Here is a 21,952-nt window from a genome sequence, read left to right on the forward strand (position 1 = left end):
TGGTCTCAATGTGGACTTTACTAGCTTCAAAATCTCCCCAGCTCCCCCCTCATCTCCGCCTCTTTGACCTGTCTGTATTCACTCCCACCTATCTGCTCCTCCCACTTCACTGACCAATCCCCACCACCTAGCTACACTCACCTTTACTAGCTTCATCCCCACTTCCTTGACCTGTCCGTCTTCTCTCCCACCTATCCGCTCCACTATCTACCTGCTATCACCGCGCCCCCTCTCTATTTATTTCAGAGCCCCCTTCCCCTCCACCACTTCTGATGAAGGGTCCCGACCCAAAACGTCTGCTTTCTTGCTTCTCTAATGCTGCCTGGCCTGCTTAATTATTCCAGCTCCACACTGTGTTATCTCAGACTCCAGCATCAGCAGTTCTTACTGTCTCTAATGCTTTTCTAGCCTGCTGCAACTTGTACAAAAGATATTATCCCAATGTAGTCAGATAGTGAAATCCTAGATTTTGACACCATGCCAAAAGACCAGTTAAATTTTCAGAACAATATGGGAAACACTCAGAACAAACTTGTCAGTGTTGTCAAAAGTATCATTGGAAACTGTCACTGGAATAATATTAGACAGACATAAGACAAGATAATCATTTAGATGTTTTGCTTTTTTTTTTTATTAAGTTTTACATTGACGTGAAATTATGCGTACAGCCTTAAAATGAGGCATTTGACTTTATCGGTTGGCGCCTCTCAACCCACCGAACCAAGCAACACAGACAACCTGAAGCGAAAAAATAAACTAAAAAAACAAACTAAAATAGAAAAAGTAATCATTTTTGTCTTTGCTTTGCTTTGGTTGTGTGGTCATTTGTTTCGTTGCTTTGAGAGCTCTATTCCAAGGCCGACGAATCAGACAATTTCTCATCGTCTTCAACTGCCCGCCCTCAGCATTCCAGATGGATCCAATCTAGATGCTCATCTCTGGACATTCCATTCTGCACACTTGCATCAAAGATGCTAGCGTTCCCTGCCGCTGGAAGCAGGGCTATTTTTGTCCTGCCAAGGAAAAATCTATTAGAATGAAGAATGTCATACGAATGACATGAAGTTGTCCCATCACAGATCCAGATTAGAGTAACCTGCCTCATCATTTCCTGAGACCAGGTTCTGCAGTATTTCTTCTGGAAACCTGAAGGTCAACTCTTAATCCACCAGCTCATCTACTTAATTTTGATCAACTCTTGATCCCAACAGTAAAGACTAAGTTATGTTGACTAAGTGCCTACTCATTTTTAGAATGGTAAATAAAAAAATTATAGCAGACGATTGGATTGGTTGATCTCATTCAGAGGTTGATAGTTCTAGCCCAGTGGGAATCTTTGACAGGTCAGAGAATTTTACATCCATGTCAACCCAACTCTGCCTGCCTCCAGGCAGCCAAATAAACCACACCATGCCCCAGGCTGAGCTGCACAGTTATATCCTGTATAATCTTTGATCTTCAGCCCATTCCTGTAAACTACATTTCCTCAACAAAGTGGAAAATGAATAATTTCAAAAAAAAAACTAGGATGGGCATTGGAGGAAAAGAAACATGCAAGTCTGTAGGCTCCCTTTTACTAGGGCTCAGCTCCTTTTCATTGGGAGCAAACAGAGTGTAACTTAAGCTTTGTACTAGCAAAGAACAGTGGAATTATGGATGTGGAGAACTATAACATATTGTCCAGAACATGTAATTCATTAGTAATGAGTTCCATTACCAGTAAAAAGTAACATTCCACTGTTATGACAAACCTTTTGAATGTTTGGCTAAATACAAAACATAAGGATTCTGTAAGTGTTCTCCATAATCCTGCTCATTTTCAGATCTAAATGTACATCCCAGGTCCCAATACCAAATCTTCCTTTAAAACTATCAGTTAATTTTGCATTTCATTGTTCTATCAAAACTAGTCACATCTTGAAGCTTATCCAAAATAAGAAAGATTGTTATGGTCTGCAACTTTCCCACCAACCTTCACAACGTGCCACTTGTACAGCTGATAAAGTACTCACCATAAAACTACAAAAGTTAACTACTGCAAGCAAGAACAAGTGGGTCACCAAATGGCATCCCTAGGGAGGAGAAAAACGAAAACAAGAACTGTTAAGATTAATTGTATCAGAGATAGTAGGAACTGCAGATGCTGGAAAATCATAGGAGCTGCTTGGGCTGCTGTGTTCATCCAGCTCTACACCTTGTTATCATTGTCAAGATTAAAATGGTTAGCAATTCGTTTATATAGCATCTTTCAAGGTTAATGTGATAGAAAACAATTCAGTTATTTGGATACAGGTAGTTGTAAAGATTGCGCCCCAAACAGTTAAGTAGTGTATTTTAGGCATTAACGTAATAGTTTACCGTAACAGTGCAAGTACTTGTGTGAATAGCACCAAAAGAACTCTTACAGCCACCCGAGGATGCTGACAGAACTTGCACAGCAACCTTTCGAAACTGCAGTGGGGTGCAATCGTAGGCTCGGTGTTCCAATCTCTGGAGAGGAAGTTAAACCCGAGTTCGAACACAGGAAAGACTACTACTTAGATTCCTTTAACCTAGAATCAAATTAATGATTGGGGTCGTAGCTTCACTAGAATAATTCCTTAACTTTTGATATGGGGGGGGGGGGGGGGGACATGAAATGATTACAGCTTTTTAAAGCAAAAACACCAGAGGCACCATGTGATCTTCAATGAGATCGGGGTGGGCTGTTGATTTGTTCGAGTGTGAGGCACCGATCGATGGTTTAACGTTAGGATGTACGAACACACTAAGTGAACCCCGTTTCCCCCCCGGGGTGAAAGGCTGGAACTGAAAGGGTAGGGAAGTCAGGAGGCGTTTCTCAGAAGAAAATTCTAGGTCAGTTTACTGTTGATGGTAGTTTCAGGAATCGCCCCAGTTTTGTTTTGATTCGGTTAACGCATCACAGGAATAACAGACAGCGGCTCTGCAAGCCTCGAACGACTCTTCAGATGGAAGAGAAATAGAAAACAAAAGACCGAAAGAGTGCAATGACTCTTTCGGGATTTCTGTCGAAGTTAGTTATCGGGGAGAAAATAAAACGCGCGAGTCCGAGGTCGTGGAAACGACACGAAAAATAAAAGAGATCGAATTAGAACACAGGGGTCGGGAAAGCTCTTACCTTAGAGAAAAGGGAGAAAGGTAGAGACCAATCTCCTCCGGTCCGGGCAGCGCCCAACCGGAAAAAGAACAAACATTGCAGAGAGCAGCCTCTTGTAGTCCCTTCTGATCCAATCACTGAGACCTGGGAAGCCACCTCCCTAGTCTCCACTTCCTGGAGCGCTTAACATCCTGAATCGTTGGACAACAACGAATGATTCACATTATTTACATAGAACAAAAACAGAAGTTGTTGGAGAAGCTCAGCGGGTCTGGCAGCACCTGCGCAGAGAAGGCAGAGTTAACCTTTCGAATATCTTTCTTCTCAGAATTTATGTAGCTTCTTTGCAGTGAGAGCTGTTGTGGTGTAATGATAATCTTCCTACTACTGAGCCGGGAGGGCTTAGGCTCAATTCCCACCTTTTTCAGGGTTGCACAATAGCAGGTCTGAACAGACTGATTACAAAATACCAGCCTCTTCTGGAAAAAAAAATGGTACCAATAAAGAGCAAAAATCTTTAGGGAAAGAATTGCAGAGTTTAGTTTGACTTTTTATAAAATCAGCTTGGATGGCAAAATCAGCAATTGTTGCCTATCCCTAACTGCCTTTGAGAAGGTTTTTCTTGGGGGTTACTTGGGGCCATAACAACCAAATGCACAGCTGTCAGTGATGGAACATTACAAATTAAGAGTACACAGAGTCCAGAACTGGAGGGCTGCGGTAAATCTTGGAGGGTTGTCAAGCCGGAGGAGATTATAGCAATAACTAGGCTAAGGGTGAGACCATGAGCAAGCAGTGTCAGCATAATTGTATCTCTTCCTAACATTTTTTAGCATTAAATTGGAGAATTTGAGGTGTTACTGTAACCTTAAATAACTCCTTTATCGCCCCAATTCCCACCACCCATATCACTCTACCACCATGGTGAGAAGTCAATCTGATCCAACTGGCTGGTATTTTTACATAGCACATGCTTCTTGTCAAGGGGAGATCATGCCTGATGAATCTGTTAGAATTCTCAGAGGAGGTAACAAGCAAGTTAAGCAAAGAGCAGCCTGTGGACATGATCTATTTGGGTTTCCAGAAGGCTATTGACAAGGTGCTACACAGGAGGCTGCTAAATAAGGTAAGAGCCCATGGTGTTAGGGGGCAAGATACTGGCATGGGTAGAGGATTGGCTGACTGACTGGCTGAAGGCAGAGAGTAGGGATAAAGGGTCTTTTTCAGCAAGGGCAGCCAGTGATTAATGGAGTTCCATAGGGGTCAGTGTTGGGACCACAACTATTCACATTATACATTAATGATCTGGACGATGGAACTGAGAACATTGTTGCTACGTTTGCAGAAGACACAAAGATAGATGGAGGAACAGCCAGTGTTGAGGATGGGGGAAAGCTGAAGAAGGACTTGGACAGGCTGAGAGAGTGGGCGAAGGAATGGCAAATGGAATACAATGTGGGAAAGTGTGAGGTTATGCATTTTCGTAGGAAACATAGAGGCATAGACTATTTTCTAAATGAGAAAGGCTTCAAAAATCTGAAGCACAAAGGGACTCAGGAGTCCTAGTTCAGGATTCTGTTAAGGTTAGCATGCAGGTTCACCTAGCAGTTAGGAAGGCAAATGCAATGTTAGTATTCATTCCAAGAGGGCTAGAATACAAGAGTAGTGATGTACTGCTGAGGCTGTATAAGGCTGTAGTCAAACCGTGTTTGGAATATTATGAGCGGTATTCGGCCCTGTATCTCAGGAAGGATGTGCTGATGTTGGAGAGGGTCCAAAGGAGGTTTACAAAAATAACCCCAAGCATGTCATATGAGGGGGAGGTGAGGACTCTAGTCTGTACTTGATGGAGTTTAGAAGGATAAGGGGTGGAACTAATTGAAATATACAAAATACTGAGAGGCCTGGATAGAGTGTATGTGGCGAAGATGTTTCCATTAGTATAAGAGAATGAGCACAGGCTCAGGATGAAGAGATAGCCCTTTTGAACTGAGATGAGAAGGAATTTCTTCAGCCTGGTGGTGACTCTGTGGAACTCATTGCCACAGAGGGCTATGGAGGCCAAATCATTGAGTGTATTTAAGACAGAGATAGATAGGTAAGGGGATCAAAGGTAATGGGGAGAATGGAGTTGAGAAGCGTATCTTCCATGATTGATTAACAGAGCAGACTCGATGGCCAAAAAGGCCTAATTCTGCTCCTATATCTTACGGTCCAAAAGTACATTAAAAAATGATTTAAACCAAATGGTCATCAATCAGGATATTAAACAACTTAATGGGCCAAGAAGATTTTGTTGAATGGAAAATTGTAAAAGTTGGTTGCAGTGCAATTTGCAGCAGCGAGGGAAGTTGGCAGGCAATCAGGGAATAATAATGACAGATGCAGAAGAAAAGGGAAGTAGAACACAAAAACAAAGTTAGAAATAATAGGAACTACCGATGCTGTAGTCTGAGATAACAAGGTGTGGAGCTGGAAGAACACAGCAGGCCGGGCAGCATTAGGGGATCAGGAAAGTTGACGTTTCGGGTCTGGACCCTTCTTCAGAAAGAGTTCTGAGGAAGGGTCACCAGACCCAAAACATTAGCTCTGTTTTTTCCTTCACAGATGTTGCCAGACCTGCTGAGCTTTTCCAGCAACTTTGTTTTAGTTCCTGATTTACAGCATCCACAGTTCTTTGGGTTTTTATGAAGTAGAACACAATATTTACAAAATAAAGTCTTGATGAAGAGTCACCAAACTCCAAATGTTAACTCTGCCTTCTTCCCACCGATGTGCCAGCCCTGCTGAATTCCATCAGCAATTTCTGTTTTTGTTTCAGATCTCTAGCAAACGCTGTTCCTTGTGTTTTTTTAAAAAATCAACATGTTCAGGCATGTTATGACAGACCTTTGGAAAACTTGAACCTAGCCCTTCTAGCTTAGTGGCACAGAACCAGTGGAACAAGTTTAGCTGGATAAATAAATCAGGGTCAGCTGCCACTCCTTGCTTTCGTTTGTTTTAAAAGAAGCGAGTTTATTTAACTGCTGGTACGAGCAATTTAGTGATGGTTAAAAAAAAAAGTCCAGTGGGATATAGAAACATCTATTGACTAAACAAAAAGAAAAAAAGAAACAAAAGGAAGATGGGGCTCTCATGATGCAGTGGTAGTGTTCCCACCTCTGAGCTCAGTAGGCCTCAGTTCAAGTTCCACTTGCTCCAGTTTTAAAGGTATTATTAATTGATCTGAACAGATTAATTTAAAATATCTTTAAATAAGGGAAAGTAGAAGTAGAAACCAAAGCAAGGAGAAAGAAGGTGCCTACAAAAATGTATAAACAGTAACATAATTGAGAAGAGTGTAGAGAGAACAGGAATTTGATGGAAGAAAAATAGTGCAGCAAACTAACAACTTGTTGGAATGCCTTGGCGTGTGAGGAATGTTAAATCTAGTTAATGCACAGCAAGCACAATTTTCAGTAAGAATATGATATAGTTCCTATAGCAGAGATCAGGTTTAAACATTAGCAAGAATGGGAATTAAACACTTATAGAGTGGCTACTACAAAAAAGAGACCATTTAGCCTGTCTTCTTGGCTGGCCAGCAGCATTCCCCTACCTTGTTCGCATGGTTTTGCAATTGTTTCCTTTATAAGTAAAGATTGCTTCAGTTTATTCTGTGTCTATGCCTGACATCAATAAGGCTTAATATTCTGAATGTTGAAGTCGGTCAGAGGCCAGAGTAAGTAAGAAATTAATTACCTTGCCCTTTTGAGAAATGGCCAAAATCTGTTTGTGTGAATTTTGACAAGACACATCTTGAAATGTTGTATAACAAAAAGTTATAAAATGAATTTCCTGTCTTTTATCTAATTTCTGACCATTCTTGGTTGTTATATCTTAATGAGGGAGAGGGAAGGGAAGACCTACAGGAGTAATGACATATGGGAATACTAATCAAGAATTATATTGCATCTAAGGATAGATGATATACGAGAGGGTTCAAAGTATGTGTTTGGTTAGAATTAAGGAACAGAAAAGCAACAGAAAACAGTCATTACATTGCTGTTCTTTTGTCAATAACAAATAATGAGGAGTAAATCTGTGAAAATTTTAGAAAAAGTCAAAACAATAGAGCTGTCAGGAAATTCAGTTGCCCTAATATAGGGGAAATGGTGACATTGTGGTAATGTCACTGGAGTAGTAATCCAAAGACCCATTCTAAGGTTCTGGGGAAAGTGAATTGAAATCTGGAATTAAAAGCTATCTTAAAGGCAACCTTGTTTCTCTCTCTTTGCTAATTCTAGAAAAAACTCATTTAGTTTATTTAGGGAAAGAAGTCTGCCATCCTTACCTGGTGTGGCATACGTGACTCCGGATCCATAGCAATGTGGATGACTTTTAACTGCCTCTGAAATGACATGCAAGCCCAATTCAAGGGTTTGGCAAATTGGGATGGGTTAGCCCAGCCACATCCTATGAATGAGTATAAAAAATATGGATCAGGAAGAAAAGTGTGAAGTGTGATGAATTCCTAAACGATGCACAGCAGAACCTCCTGAGGCAGTGTGTTTCTAACCTGAGAGAATGGAAGCAGAGTTGGATTTATTCCAGGAATATGAATGTTGAAGATGCAATGGGACTACATCAGGGTAATCATAATCATAATATAAATAGGTTTAAAGTACCTTACATACTTGTGTAACCCAAATATTGTCCTGCATTGTGTTACAACTTACATAGAAATTGACTTGTCAATGATTTAGGAATAGAAAACAATCACAACTGGGGACTGCCAGTAAGAGAATCAGCTATTATTGTGGTTTATTTCACATTCTAACCACTCAATGAAGAAAGAAGATTGTTCTGACTTCCCTATTAGATTATTTGGTGACCATATTAAATGGACCTCATACTTTGAACTACCCCACAAGTGGAAACATTTTCTCAATGTCTAACCTATCACGCCCTTTCATTATCTTAATGATCTTTATCAGGTCACTGTTCAGCCTTCTTTTTTCTAGACAAAAGAGCTAAGCCTGTTCAGCCATTGCTGATAGGGACCTAGGGGAGCAGATACATAATCATTTAAAGTTTGCATCACATATAGACAGGGCGGTTGTAAAGGCATTTAGCACTCTTGTCTTCATTGCTCAGTCTTTTGAGTATAGGAGTTGGGAAGTCATGTTGAGGTTGTACAGGACATTAGTGAGGCCTTTTCTGGCATATTGTGTCCAGTTCTGGTTGCCCAGTTTTAGGAAGGATATTATTAAGCTGGAGAGCGTTCAGAAGAGATTTACCAGGATGTTGCCAGGTATTGAAGGTTTGACTTATAATGATAGGCTGGGACATTTTTCACTGAAGCGTAGGAGGTTGAGGGGTGACCTGATAGAAGTTTATAACATAATGAGAGGTATAGATAGCATTAATGGTAATTGTCTTTTCCCTAGGACGACAGATTTCAAGACTAGGGGGCACATTTTTAAGGTGGGAGGAGAGAGATTTATAAAAGACATGAGAGGCAAATTATTTACAAAGAGGATGGTTCGCATGTGGAATGAACTTCCTGAAGAAGTGGTGGATGTAGGTACAATTATAATGTTTAAAAGTCATTTGGATAGGTACATGAATAGGAAAGGTTTGGAGAAATATGGGCCAGGAGCAGGTAGACAGGACTAGTTTAGTTTGGGATTATGTTTGGCATGGACTGGTTGGACCAAAGGGTCTGTTTCTGTGCTGTGAGTCTCTATGACTCTTTAACTCTATGACTCTTAGTTCTGGTATGATCCTATGAGAACTTTTCCTGCACCTTATCCAGTGCCTCTATATCCCTTATTGTAATCTGGAGACTTGAACTGCTCTAGTATTCACAGTACTCCAGATGTGATTGAACCATGCTTTGATACAAGTTGAACATAATTGCTTTCAATTCTGTCTCTAGAAGTTTATCTAAGTGCTTACCTCGCCTTTTCATTTACAGTCATGTTAACCTGTGATGCTATTATAAATGATTTGGAAATGTGTCCCTTGTTCATTTACCCTATTTACTCCTATTACTTAAGCTATGTTTTGACTCTTTTCACTTTATAACAAAACACAGCCTCACGCTTATATACGTTGAATGTGCCAATTGCTATAATTATGTCATTTTTTTGTTATGTTCTTACCTTGTGTTTACTGCATACCTCCAAATAGATGGCATCAGCAAATTTTGAAATTGGACCATCAGTTCCTGAGTCCAAATTATTAATGTAGACTGTGAATATTGGTGGTCCCTGTACTGAACACCACTTCCCATCTTTTGCCAAATTTGTTTTCTGAGTTTTAGCCAGCTATCTTTGCATTCTGATTTGTGTCCTGGTTCCACATGCTCAGAGTTTAGTCATTACATTCAAAACCATGTATTGCTGAGGAGCTGAGGCCATGACCTAGTGGTGTTATTGGTAGACAATTTATTCAGAGTCCTAGGAAATGTTCCAGGTTTGAATCATGGTGAAATTTGAGTTCACTAGTTAGTCTAATGTCCTTTGTGATTGTAACAAGGTCAGCCAGGTGGACATCATAAAATCATTTCCCTGATTGGGGTGGTTAATCTGGTCCAATCAAGGAGCTCTAGCTGACATTTGAGAACAGGAGTATCAAACATCCTGTTTATTCTGAGAGCTGGCCCTGAGGAAGTTGGATCAGTGTTAAGGACTCTCCGTGTGTTAATAAAGGATGACTTGGTGACAGGATACTGGCCTCCGTGAAGTTATTTCAGTGGTGAAGAGAGAAAAGCACACTCCTGAAGAAATTTGCTTAATACAATCATATTTGAGTTGAAGTAAGCATTTCTGGCATCATGCCATTGTTCACTTGAACAATTGCATATCCTGAACAGACGGACTCTAGGTTAGCCCACAGCAAAATCCCAAAACAAAGCCAAGCCACAGCGAAACGTTTAAAATTTTCTTCAGGACCCGGGCCAGCAAGCCATTGTAGTTGCAGTTGATGTGCAGACTCGAGACAGCAAAAGAGTCCCACCAGACCTAAATTGAGTAAGAGAACTCATTGGCTCGTATCCAGGAGAATGTACACCCTGGAAAGTCCACCTACATCTGGTTTGGAACAATTAAGTTGCTTAGCAACAACCAAATCGGAACCAGTCAAAAGAAACATCTGATTAAATGGCCACCCAGTTCTAATGGAGGTCAATACCAGTGTGGTTATTTCAGTGATTGCAGAACCAGTCTTTAACAAAATTCACTCTGGACTCCAACCCTTAAGTTCCTACAAGACCTCAGCTAGGCTGAGAATCTATATCGAGGAACAGTTACAGATTAAGGATACAACTTCGGTTCTGGTATCTTAGCAGAGAAGCAGCTGGTTGTTGCCACTGATTGAAGTAAAAGTCTTGGGGCTCAAGGTTACTAGAGTGAAATTGATTGAGAAAGATTCACCTTGATTGGCTCCACATTTTTTGATTAGTAAATGGCTGCCTGAGTGAAATCCTAATTAAATATCCGGACATTTTTTGGGAGGGTCTAGGGACTATCAAAGGAGCCAAGGCCACCTTGCATGTTGACCAGGCAGCAATTCCATGATTCTGCAAGGCCCACCCAAATGCCAAACTGGAGGCAGAACTGAAGAGGCTAGAAAAACAAATGAATCATCAAACCAGTCCAGTTTGCAGAATTGGCAGCACGAGTGGTACCGAGTACAAAGCCCAACAGGTTGGTTTGCCTTTGTGGGGATTTTAAACAAACAGGAAATTGGATAAATACCAAAGTCCTCATATAGCGAAGTTATACGCAAAGCTGACAGTTGGGTTGGGCTGTCCTTCACGAAGCTGAACATGAGCCATGCGTACTTGCAGTTATGGTTAGATGAAGATTCCCAGAAGTATGCTACAATTAATAACCACAAGGGCTTATGACTAATGTACCAATTTTGGGTATCATCAGCCTGTGGAATTTTTCAGCGGATGATGGAAAACATTTTACAAGTTCTACCCTAGGTCACCATTTATCCAGATGAAATGCTAATAAAAGGAAGACCAGTAAGAAGCACTTGGAGAACTTGGACACAGTCCTTAGACATTTCTGTCAGGTGGTTGTACGCCTTGGAAGGGAAAAATGTGTGTTACAGGCACCCTAAGTGACCTACTTGGACTAAAAAGTCAACAAGACCAGGTTACACACATTAGAAGATAAAGTGAGGGTGATCAAAGGTGCCTCTGCTACCAGAACTGTACCAGAGCGTAGGTCTTTCCTTTGGCTTTTGAATTATTACAGAGAGTCCATACGTAACCTGGCCTCCATCCTGGCACGTTTGCATTAACTCCTAAAAAAGGGTCAGCCTTGGAAATGGTCATGTAGGCAAGCCATCACTTTTTCAGGGAAGTGAAGAAACAGCTATCGTTCTTCAAGGTTTTGGCACATTATGATCCCAAGCAAGATCTGGTATTGACTTGCGATGCCTCCCCTTATGGCATCGGCGTAGTTTTAGCTCATAGGTGGCCCAATGGAGAGGAAAGCCTGATAGCATATGCATCCAGGACTTTGGCTAATGCAGAGAGTACATTTGCCCAGATAGAGAAGGAAGATTTGGCGGTCATATTTGGAGTCAGGAAGTTCCACCAATACCTTTACGGATGTAAATTTGTAATGATAACGGACCATAGACCCCCACTAGGTCAACTTAAAGAGGACAGAGGCATGCTGCCCATAGCTTCAGGCTGAATTCAGTGGTGGGTTCTAATACTAAGTGTGTGTAATTACAAGTTGTCCACTGTCCATGAGGCCAAGTAGTGAATGCGGATGTATTGAGTTGCCTCCTGCTGGCAGGTATACCACTGTTAGTACCGCCACTGGAAGTATCCATAATAGTTTTGAATTTTCTGGGAACTCTTCCAATCACGGCTGACAATATCAGACTTTGGATGTGGAAAGATCCAGTCCTGGCAAAATCGAGACAGCTGGTGGTGATGGGGGAAACCAAAGGACTGTCACAAGCAGAACTGAAGCCTTTATGGGCCCAGAGAGACAAGAGGACAGCATATTATTATGGGGAGTAAGAGTGATTGTCCCAAGCAAAGGTTGCTGCCAGATACTGGCTGAATGGCACCAGGGTCATCCAGGGGTTTCCAAAATGAAGATGTTGGTGAGAATTTGTCTGGTTACCAGTACTGGATGCAGATATTGCTGTATTAGTGGGGCAAGAGTGTCAACAAGGGCAGAAATTACCACCAGCAGCTCCCCCACATTTGTGGGAATGGCTGGGTAAACCCTGGGCTCAGTTATACATTGACTATACAGGTCCTTTCATGGGCTCAATGTTCTTAGTCTTGATGCCCACTCAAAATGGCTGATCTTTCATAGAGTTCATTCATCAAGCATGCGGACAACGATAGAAAAAGTGCACTCACCTTTTACAACACATGGGCTCCCGGAAGTGGTGGTCACAGATGAAGAGCCATCATTTACCAGCAGGAAATATGAGTATTTCCTAAAATCAAATGGTATTTGACATATAAAGACAGCTTCATACCATCTATCATCCAATGGTCTGGCAGAAAGAGCAGTCCAAGTTTTGAAGGCACGCTTAAAGAAACAGCTTACAGCTTCATTAAATACCAAACTGTCCCAATTCCTATTTGATTATAGGACCACCCCACATGCAACAACAGGGATAGCTCCAGCAAAGTTGCTAATGGGGAGAAGACTCCACGCCAGGTTAAACCTGACCTTCCCGGACCTGGGGGAGGAGGGTGAAACGGTGCCAGGAATGCCAATACCGGATACAAGACTCACTTAAGCGAGAGATACAGTATACTTCAGAAAAAAAAGTTTGGTGTAGGAACCACGGGAATGGCCCTACATGGGTAAAAGGCATGGTCAATGCGAGGGCAGGTCCAGTGATGTATAAAGTTCAGGTAGGTATGATGGTCTTGAACAAGCATGTGGACCATATCAAAGCTGTAAATTTGCAAATGGTGCGAGAGCAAAACGTGCCTGGCTCCTTGACAGCCTTTCCAACTGCTCCGGAACCCGTGAGTTCTCCCACTCGATTAATCATTGAAGATATCTTGGAATCTGAGATGGACACAGCAGATGTCGCTGACTCAATGCCTTTGCTGCTTGAAGAAGAGAATGAATTTCTTCCAAGACACTCCGGGTGCAAGAGGCAAGCTGCTGTGCATTACACACCGCCCGTGTGGGAGGCAGAGTTGGAGGAACCTGACCTGGTGCTAAAACAGCCCAGGAGGTGCTACAAATAAAAAAGAACTGGCCTATGTCCTCGGACTCAGAGGGGGAGGGTTGTAGTGATTATAACAAATCAATCAGGTGGACATTGTAGAATATGAGATTCCTGATTGGGGCTGTAAATCCGGTCCAATGAAGGAGCGCAGGCTGACAGGTATAAACTGAAGGACATCCTGTTCACTCTGAGAGCTGGCTCTGAGGGCATTAGATTAACGTCAAGGACTCTAAATAAAGAGTGACTTGATGACAGGATACTGGCCTCTGTGGAGTTATTTCAATGATGACCATGAAATCGTTGTTGATTATTGGGAAAAACCCACTGGGTTCACTTATGTCCTCTACGGAAAGAAACTGCTGTCCTTATTTGGTCTGACTTATGCATGTCTCCAGATCCATTGCAAGGTGGCTGACTCTTAAGTGACTTCTGGGCAACTAGGGCTGGGCAATTAATGCTGGCCTAGCCTGTGAAGCCCACATCGCATGAATGAATCAAAAAATATCATCAGGCATGGGAAGAACCAATTAGCTTTAAGTAAGATGCAGTTCAGGATTCTGGAAATGTACTAGCATTCATTTTGGGAGAGCAAGTAACTCAATTTTTAAAATAAATAATATTATGGGTTGTTTTATTTAGAATGTTGTTTATTATTTTAGAGTACTGTGGAGTGCCTCAGCTGAATTGGACTTTATGTTCTGTTGAGCATCCTCTTAATTTGTTATAGACATGATGATGTCTCTACTATTTATAGCCTAACTTCGGACTGTATGGTGACACCACACCCATAGTGTTGTTGGGAGGTTATTCAGATATTGATCCAGTGGTGATGACAGATTAGCCAATGGTGTTTTGTAAATGTGGTGAGTGACTATCCAGGCAACATGAAGTAGTGGTATTGAAAATGTGACTGGAACATTGAATTTTTGACTTATCTAAATTACTAATAAGAAATGATTACAATGGTGACATAAAGGTACAAGACAACTGATACTCATTGAAGGTTTTGTTGTTTTTATTGGGAGTTGTTTTTCCCTGCTGAGCACTCCCGGTCTCAGCTAACCAAGCAACGCAGACAACCAAAAGCAAAGAAAACAAATAAAAGAAATAATTGAAAATATTTCATACATTTCATTTGTTTTGCTTCAAGTTGCACAGATATTAATTTCTTTGTTTTTGTTTCTTACGCAGGTTGCATGCTGGTTTGTTGTGTTGCTTGTAAGTTCAAAGTTCTTGTTTAGTCAGTTATTTTCTCAGCTGCATCAAAGCCAACAGAAGAGGCAACTTCTCAGTGCCTTCAATCGCTTGTCTTCAATGCTTTCACTTTCCAGATATATCCAATCAATCTCCATTTCACTGTTCTGCACACTAGTGCACTGGCACACTAGTGTCCCTGCCTTGGACAGGAATTCTGCTCTCCTCCTGCCAAGAAATGACATCAATATCATGTAATGATAACATGCTATTCAGTCCATTAAATTTGCACTTTCCATAGACTATGGACAAGCTATCATACGAGGACAGATTTTACATTAATGCCTGATGCCAAAAGCCAGGACCAGTTTAGAATTCAGTGAAGAAGGACCAAGGGATTGATTAAGAACAGGAAAATACAGTACAAAAGTAAGCTCGCAGGGAAAATAAGGACTGATACCAAGAATTTCTGTAGGTATGTGAAAAGAAGGAGATTAATGAAGACAAATGTAAGTCCTCTACAGACAGAAACAGGGGAATGTATAATAGGGGTCAAAGAAATGGCTGAGAAACTGAACACAAGCTTTCGTTCTGTTTTCACAAAACAGGACACAATCAGATACCAGGAATGTTGGGGAATGCAGGATTTAGAGAGAGAAGAATTGAGGGAGATCAATATTAATTTAAAGTTTTGGCAAAGATCTGTAGCTCGGGTTGTGGATGAGGTTGTTGACTTGCTCGCCGAGCTGGCTTGTTTTTGTTCAGACATTTTGTCACCATGCTAGGTGACACCATCATTTCCACTGATGATGTCACCTAGCATGGTGACGAAATGTCTGAACAAAAACAAGCCAGCTCGGTGAGCAAGTCAACAACCTCATCAATATTAGTAGATAAATGGTGCTGGGAAAATTGATCGGATCAAAGGTGGATAAATTCTTAGGGCCTGATAATCTACATCCCAGAGTACTTAAGGAAGTGGCTGTAGAAATAGTGCATGCATTGGTGGTCATCTTCCAGGATTCTATTGACTCTGGAACAGTCCCTGCAGATTTGAGGGTAGCTAATGTCACTCCAATATTCAAAAAGGGAGGTAGAGAGAAAACAAGGAATTATAGAGCAGTAAGCTTAACATCTGTAGTGGGGAAAATTCTCGAATCCATTATCAAGGATTTTACAGCAGATTATTTGGAAGCAGTGGCAGGATCAGACAGAGTCTGCATGGATTTACGAAGGGAAAATCATGCTTGACAAATCTGTTGGAATTCTACAAAGATGTAGCTAGTAGAGTTGACAACAGGGAACCAGTTGATGTGGTATATTTGGACTTTAAGAAAGCGTTTGACAATGTCCACAGAAGAGACAATTAAAGCGCATGGGATTGGAGGAAGTGTATTGAGATGGATAGAAAACTGGTTGGCAGAGAGAAAACAGAGTAGGAATTAATGGGTTCTTTTCAAATGGGCAGGCAACAATTAGTGGGGTGCTACAGGCATTGGTGCTGGGACCTAGGCTATTCACATCATATGTTAATGATTTGGATGAGAGAACAAAATGTAATGTCACAAAGTTTGCAGATGATACCAAGTTGCGTGGGAGGGTGAACTGTGATAAAGATGCAGAGTTCCTTCAGCATGATCTCAACAGGTTGGGTGAGTGGGCAAATCAATGGGAGATGCAGTATAATGTGGATAAATGTGAGGCTATTCACTTTGGAAGCAAAAACAAGAAGGTAGATTACTACCTGAATAGCTGTAAATTGGGAGAGGGGAATGTGCAGCGGGACCTGGGTGTCCTTGTGCACCAGTCACTGAAGGTAAGCATGCAGGTGCAGCAGGCGGTAAAGAAGGCAAATGATATGTTAGACTTCATTGCGAGAGGTTTTGAGTACGGGAGCAGGGATGGTGTTGTTGCAGTTATACAGAGCCTTGGTGAGGCCACACCTAGAATATTGCGTTTTAGTCTCCTTTTCTGAGGAAGGATGCTCTTGCTCTTGGGGGATTGCAGCGAAGACTTACCAGGCTGATTCCGGGGATGACATATGAGGAGAGATTGACTAGGTTTGGATTGTTCTTGCTGGAGTTCAAATGAATCAGGGGAGGATCTTATAGATGCTTATAAAATTCTAACAGGACTAGACAGGGTAGATGCAAGGAGGATGTTCCCGATGGTGGGTGTGTTCAGAACCATGGGTCACAGTTTAACGATTTGGGGTGGACCATTTAGGACAGAAATGAGGAGACGTTTCTTCACCCAAGGAGTGGTGAGCCTGTGGAATTCATTACCACAGGAAGTAGTTGATGCCAAAACATTGGATGAATTCAAGAGGCAACTAGATATAGCACTTGGGGTGAATGGGATCAAAGGTTATGGGGAGAAATCAGGATTGGGCTGTTGAGTTGGACGATCAGCCATGATCGTGATGACTGGTGGAGCAGGCTTGAAGGGCCAAATGGCCTCCTCCTGCTCCTATCTTCCATGTTTCTACAATTTATTCTTTCCTATATCTCAACTAATTAACTTTTGTCTCTTATTGTCCACGGATATTTGTTCACCACCCCTGTTAGCAAAGACACCATTGCATTTCTAGAGGGTATGATCATTTTAGTCTGCATTATTCCTATAATCTCCAATCTCAAACTTAACCAAGCACATAAGTTTCCCAGTTCATTCCCGGAAGTCCTAATAGTTGCTAATCTCATCCCTGATCAATCCTAATATTCTCTAACTTGCACTTCTAACCTTTTTTTAATGGCCGTATTTCATTATTAAACAATCCCAATTGTCTCCAATCTCATTCCCACCCAGATACTTCAACACCTTTCAGGAATCTCGCTTGTATGGTTGTCAGCCCAATGTCCCTGTCCTCTCGGTCATACCGTATCATGTCCCCACCACCACTCCTACCCCTATCACCTCATTCCCACCATCCCAAGATACCCAAACTACAAGACCTTGTGGAACCTTTGGTTTTCTGCATTTGTATCCAATCAGTTTAATTTCTTACCAGTGGTTCAAGCAAGCAGCTCACCACCACCTTCTCAAGGACAATTGGGAATGGACAATAAATGCTGGCCCAGCCAGCAATGCCTACATTCCATGAATGTGCCTGATGTAGAAGATCACAAATGGTATGAGTATTCAGGATAGGAAAAACCATTAAAGAGCCAAGATTCAGTTTTGATGGATTTTCAGTTTCTTCACCTTTAATCCCAACTGTCCTAAAATATTCAGCTCAAGACTGTTTCACCTTGCTACACTCCTTTCCTTCTACCTTTTGGTTTGTACAATCGTGAGTAATTATATTGGAATAATTATTCGAAAATTATCTTTGGTTTGATTTATTATTGTCACATGTACTGAGATACGGTGAAAAGTATTGTTTTTTGTGCTAACCAGTCAAATCATACCTTACATCAGTACATCAGGGTAATAGAACAGCATGTAGATTATTGCGTCACACCTCTCGAGAAGGTGCAGAGAAAGATTAACTCTAATATATGAGATGCCTGTTTACAAGTCTGATAACAGCAGGGAAGACGCTATTCTTAAATCTGCTGCTATGTGTTTTCAAACTTTTGTACCTTCTGCCCAGTGGAAGAGGGCGGAACAGAGTATAACCAGGTTGATTATGTTGGCTGCTTTCCCGAGGCAATGAGAAGTGTAGACCGAGTCAATGGAACGAAGGTTGGTTTTCGTGATGGACTGGGCTACATTCACAACTCTCTGCAATTTCTTGCACATTTGGGCAGAGCAGTTTTTTCTTCAGTTATGAAATGAATACAACATCAACTAGGAGAGTTCAGTCAACCTGATCTTTGATCCCTTTCTATACTCTGTAATAACACAGAACCAGGCTACTGGAAACTAATCTACAAGATACAAAGTGTTTGAAATGACTACATGTTCAGAGGCAGATAATTTAAATGGTATGACTTGGAACCAAGGGAGGCTAATGCCAATGTAGGACAAACTAGCAGGTAAAACAATTCAATCGATTGCTTGCAGAGAGATAGAGTGACAATGTGAGGGGGGCGCGTGGTGGAGGGGCTGGTGGTAGTGGCAGTGAGAAAGACAAGAAAGGGAGTGAGACAAACAAAAGTGAGAATATTGACAGAAAGGAAGAGAGCAAGAGAAAGAAAAGAGAGGGAGAGAGACACAAAATAGGGAGAGACCTGTTGAGTAAGAATATGCAGAGTTAAGGGTTAATGTTGGGTAAATGGAATGAGAATACTGATTATTAACATTCTAACTGGATGGACAATAGGCTGGAATCTTAAACAGCTTAGTCCTGGTTCCTCCTGCTTGTTTTCTATTCTGAGAGAGAGAGAGGAAGGTGGAAAAAACAACGAACACAAACTCTAGACAAACTGTGTAAATGTCTATTTCAAACAACTTCTTCAGACTTCCCTTCAAAGAGAGTGACTTCACCTGACCACATTTAGAAATTCAGGAACAAAGTAAATGGAAATTCTATTCCCTGGAAACTACATGGGGATAAAAAGAAGAGACTGAGGAACAAAGAAAATCTGAGTCAGAGAACCTCCAGCAAGAAGAACCCAATGAAATAGCGCCCTTACCTTCGAGAGGAGAGGGAATGGCAGGAACCATCCCCCCAAATGAGAAGAGGCCCACCGCGAAAAGGAACAAACAACCCTGAGAGCAGCCTTTTATACTGCCCCTGAACCAATCACTGAGGGCTGGGAAACTCCCGTCTCTGTTTCCACTTCCTGAATTGCCCGATAACCTGAATAGTAGGACAACAAAAACAACTTTCATATATATACCATCTTTGAAATGAAAACGTATCAATTCACTGCCCAAGGACCGAGTACTTTTAGGGAGCAAATTTCAGAGGTTATTTTAACTCTTTTACAAATGAGCCTGGCTAGCAAGACCAGCATTTGTTGCATGTCCCTAATTGAGATGGTAGGGGTGGAAGTCCAGAACTGCAGAGGTACAAAAATCTTGGAGGGTTGTCAAGCTGGAGGAGAATGCAGACATAGCTAGGGTAAGGGTGAGGCCATGCACAAACAGTATCAGCATTGGTATATCTCTTCCTAATATTTTCCAGCATTATTGGAGAATTTGAGGAGCTCGTTGTAACCTTTGATCACCCTACCAGCCCTATCACCCCACCCATCTGATTCAATTGGCTGGTAATGTTGCACATCAGCCACTTTTGATGAAAGTAAATTCAAGTGGTTGGCAAATCAGAATGTAGCATAAGTTGGCTCCTACTCCTTTTTAAAAGTATGGGCCAAGTATATTTTGCTGACGCAAATGATTGTAAAAGTTGTTTGCAGTGCAGTTTGCAGTAGGGACGAAAGTTTGCAGACAGCCAGAATAATGCCAGCTGGAGAAGAAAGGGGAAGTAGAATATAATTATTTTTCTCTTTATAAATAGAACAAGATTAGCTTAATAAATTACTAGGTTCAACTGCCATTTCTTGCTCGCTTTGTTTTTCGATAAAGGGAGGTTGCTTAATTAGTAAGGCAGTTGATTTGCTGGTGGTTAAAAAGAAGCCCAAAGGTATTTAATAGCATCTCTGAACAAAACAAAAGAGAAAAAAGGGAAATGGGCCTCTTGTGATGCAGTGGTTGTGTCCTCAACTCCGAGCTAGGTAGGCCCATGTTCAGGTGCCATCTGCTCTAAAGCATGTGTAATAACATCCCTGAAGAGGTTAATTAAAAATATCTTAAAAAGAGGCAGATGGCAAGCAGAAACCAGAACACATCAGCGGCAAGGAATAGATGCATAAAAAACTGTATAAGAGGGATGAACAGGAACAGAATTAAGAATAATGTAGAAAGGACAGGAATAGATAGAAAAAAAAGTGCAGCAAATGAACAACTTGTTGGAATGCCTTTGGAGTCACACAATGTAGAAGAGGCACTTTGGCCCATAAAGTCTGTACAACCAAAACTGTGCTAAATCTGCACTAGTCCCACTTTCCAGCACTTGGCCTATAGCCTTGAATTTAATGACATTTAAAGTGCTCACTCAAGTACTTTTTAAAGCTCTAAGATTACGCCTCTACTACCCTTGCAGACAGTGCATTCCAGTTACCTTTCAGCTTCAAAGTTTAAAAAAGAATTCCCTTAACTCTCCTCCAAACCTGCCTTTCACCATAAAAGTGTGCCCCATTGTTTTGGCCCTTCAACTAAGAGGAAATGTAGATTTCTATCCACCCTGTCCATGACCTTCATAATCTTATGCACCTCTATCAACCGATCAACTTCCTCTGCTCCAAAGAAAACAACCTGAGCTTATCCAGTCTCTCTTCATAGATAAGAACTATGCAATGAATGTTGAAAATTTGCTTGATGCACTGCAGGCATGAGTTGCTACGTGGAGGTTATGCTGTAGCAGAGCTCAGTGTTACACATAAGCAGTAGTGGCAACTAAATATTCAATTAAACAGTAAATAAATGGCTACAGCAAAGAAACAGACCGTTCAACCTGTTATCTGTGCTGGCCAGTGCAAGTCCCCTGCCCTGTTCACATGGTCCTGCAATTATTTCCTTTTCAGTTCATGATTCAATTCCCCTTTAACAGCTTCATTTTTCTCTGTGTTCCTTCCTGGCGTCAATGAGAGTTAATGTTTTGAAAGTTAAAATCAATCAGAGGCCGGAAGCAAACAAGAAAGTAATTACCTTGCCCTTTTGAAAAATGGCCAAAATCTGTTTGTGTGGAATTTTGACTGACACATTTTGAAATGTTGCATCAAAATGTTATAAAATAAATTTCCCATCCGACATCTCTTTTCCGACCATCCCTGACTGTTAAATATTTATGAGGGAGAGGGAATGGGAAATCTGCAGGAGAAATGACATATGGGAATACCAATCAAGGACTGTATTACATATCTAAGGATGGATGATATACTAGAGGGTTCAAAGGTTGAGTATATTTGGCTAGAATTAAGGGACAGGAAAAGAGCTGTTACATCTGTGTTTTTGTCTATAACCTCTAAATAATGAGGAGTAAATCTGTGTAAATTTCAGAAAAAGTCAAAATAATAGAGCCATCATGGAGTTCAGTTGCCCTAATATAGGGGAAGTGGTGGTGTAGTGGTAACATCATTGGACTAGTAATCCAGAGACCCATTCTAAGGTTCAGAGGAAAGGGAATTGAAATCTGAAATTAAAAGCTATCTTAAAGGCAACCTTGTTTCTCTCTCTTTACTAATTCTAGTAAAAACTCATCTGGTTTATTAATGCCCTTTAGAGAAAGAAGTCTGCCATCCTTACCTGGTGTGGCATACATGTGACTCCGGATCCATAGCAATGTGGATGACTTTTAACTGCCCTCTGAAATGACATAGCAAGTTAAACAGCCCTGTGTAGTAAAGGATTTCAATGATTTACTATCCAGTAAGAGAAGAAATTCTTCCTTTTTTTCTGAGATTTACCCTCTGG

The 21,952-nt window shown here is 41.3% G+C and overlaps 1 long non-coding RNA gene across 3 annotated transcripts; it reads right to left on the reverse strand.

Annotated features, from left to right (window-relative positions):
- Positions 1-607: 607 nt before the first annotated feature.
- Positions 608-12,518, reverse strand: LOC109912298. Of its 3 annotated transcripts, XR_007264497.1 has the most exons (5): positions 12,504-12,518; positions 7,452-7,573; positions 3,140-3,309; positions 2,013-2,072; positions 608-1,013 (listed from the first exon to the last, which is right to left on the reverse strand). It is a non-coding gene; the product is annotated as an uncharacterized LOC109912298 (long non-coding RNA). The 3 variants fall into 3 exon arrangements; XR_007264498.1 differs by lacking the exon at positions 7,452-7,573; XR_002258140.2 differs by lacking the exons at positions 7,452-7,573; positions 12,504-12,518 and having other exon boundaries at positions 3,140-3,383.
- Positions 12,519-21,952: the final 9,434 nt, after the last annotated feature.

This window comes from Rhincodon typus, chromosome 22, assembly GCF_021869965.1.
Source record: "Rhincodon typus isolate 14 chromosome 22, sRhiTyp1.1, whole genome shotgun sequence".
Lineage (NCBI taxonomy): Eukaryota > Metazoa > Chordata > Chondrichthyes > Orectolobiformes > Rhincodontidae > Rhincodon > Rhincodon typus.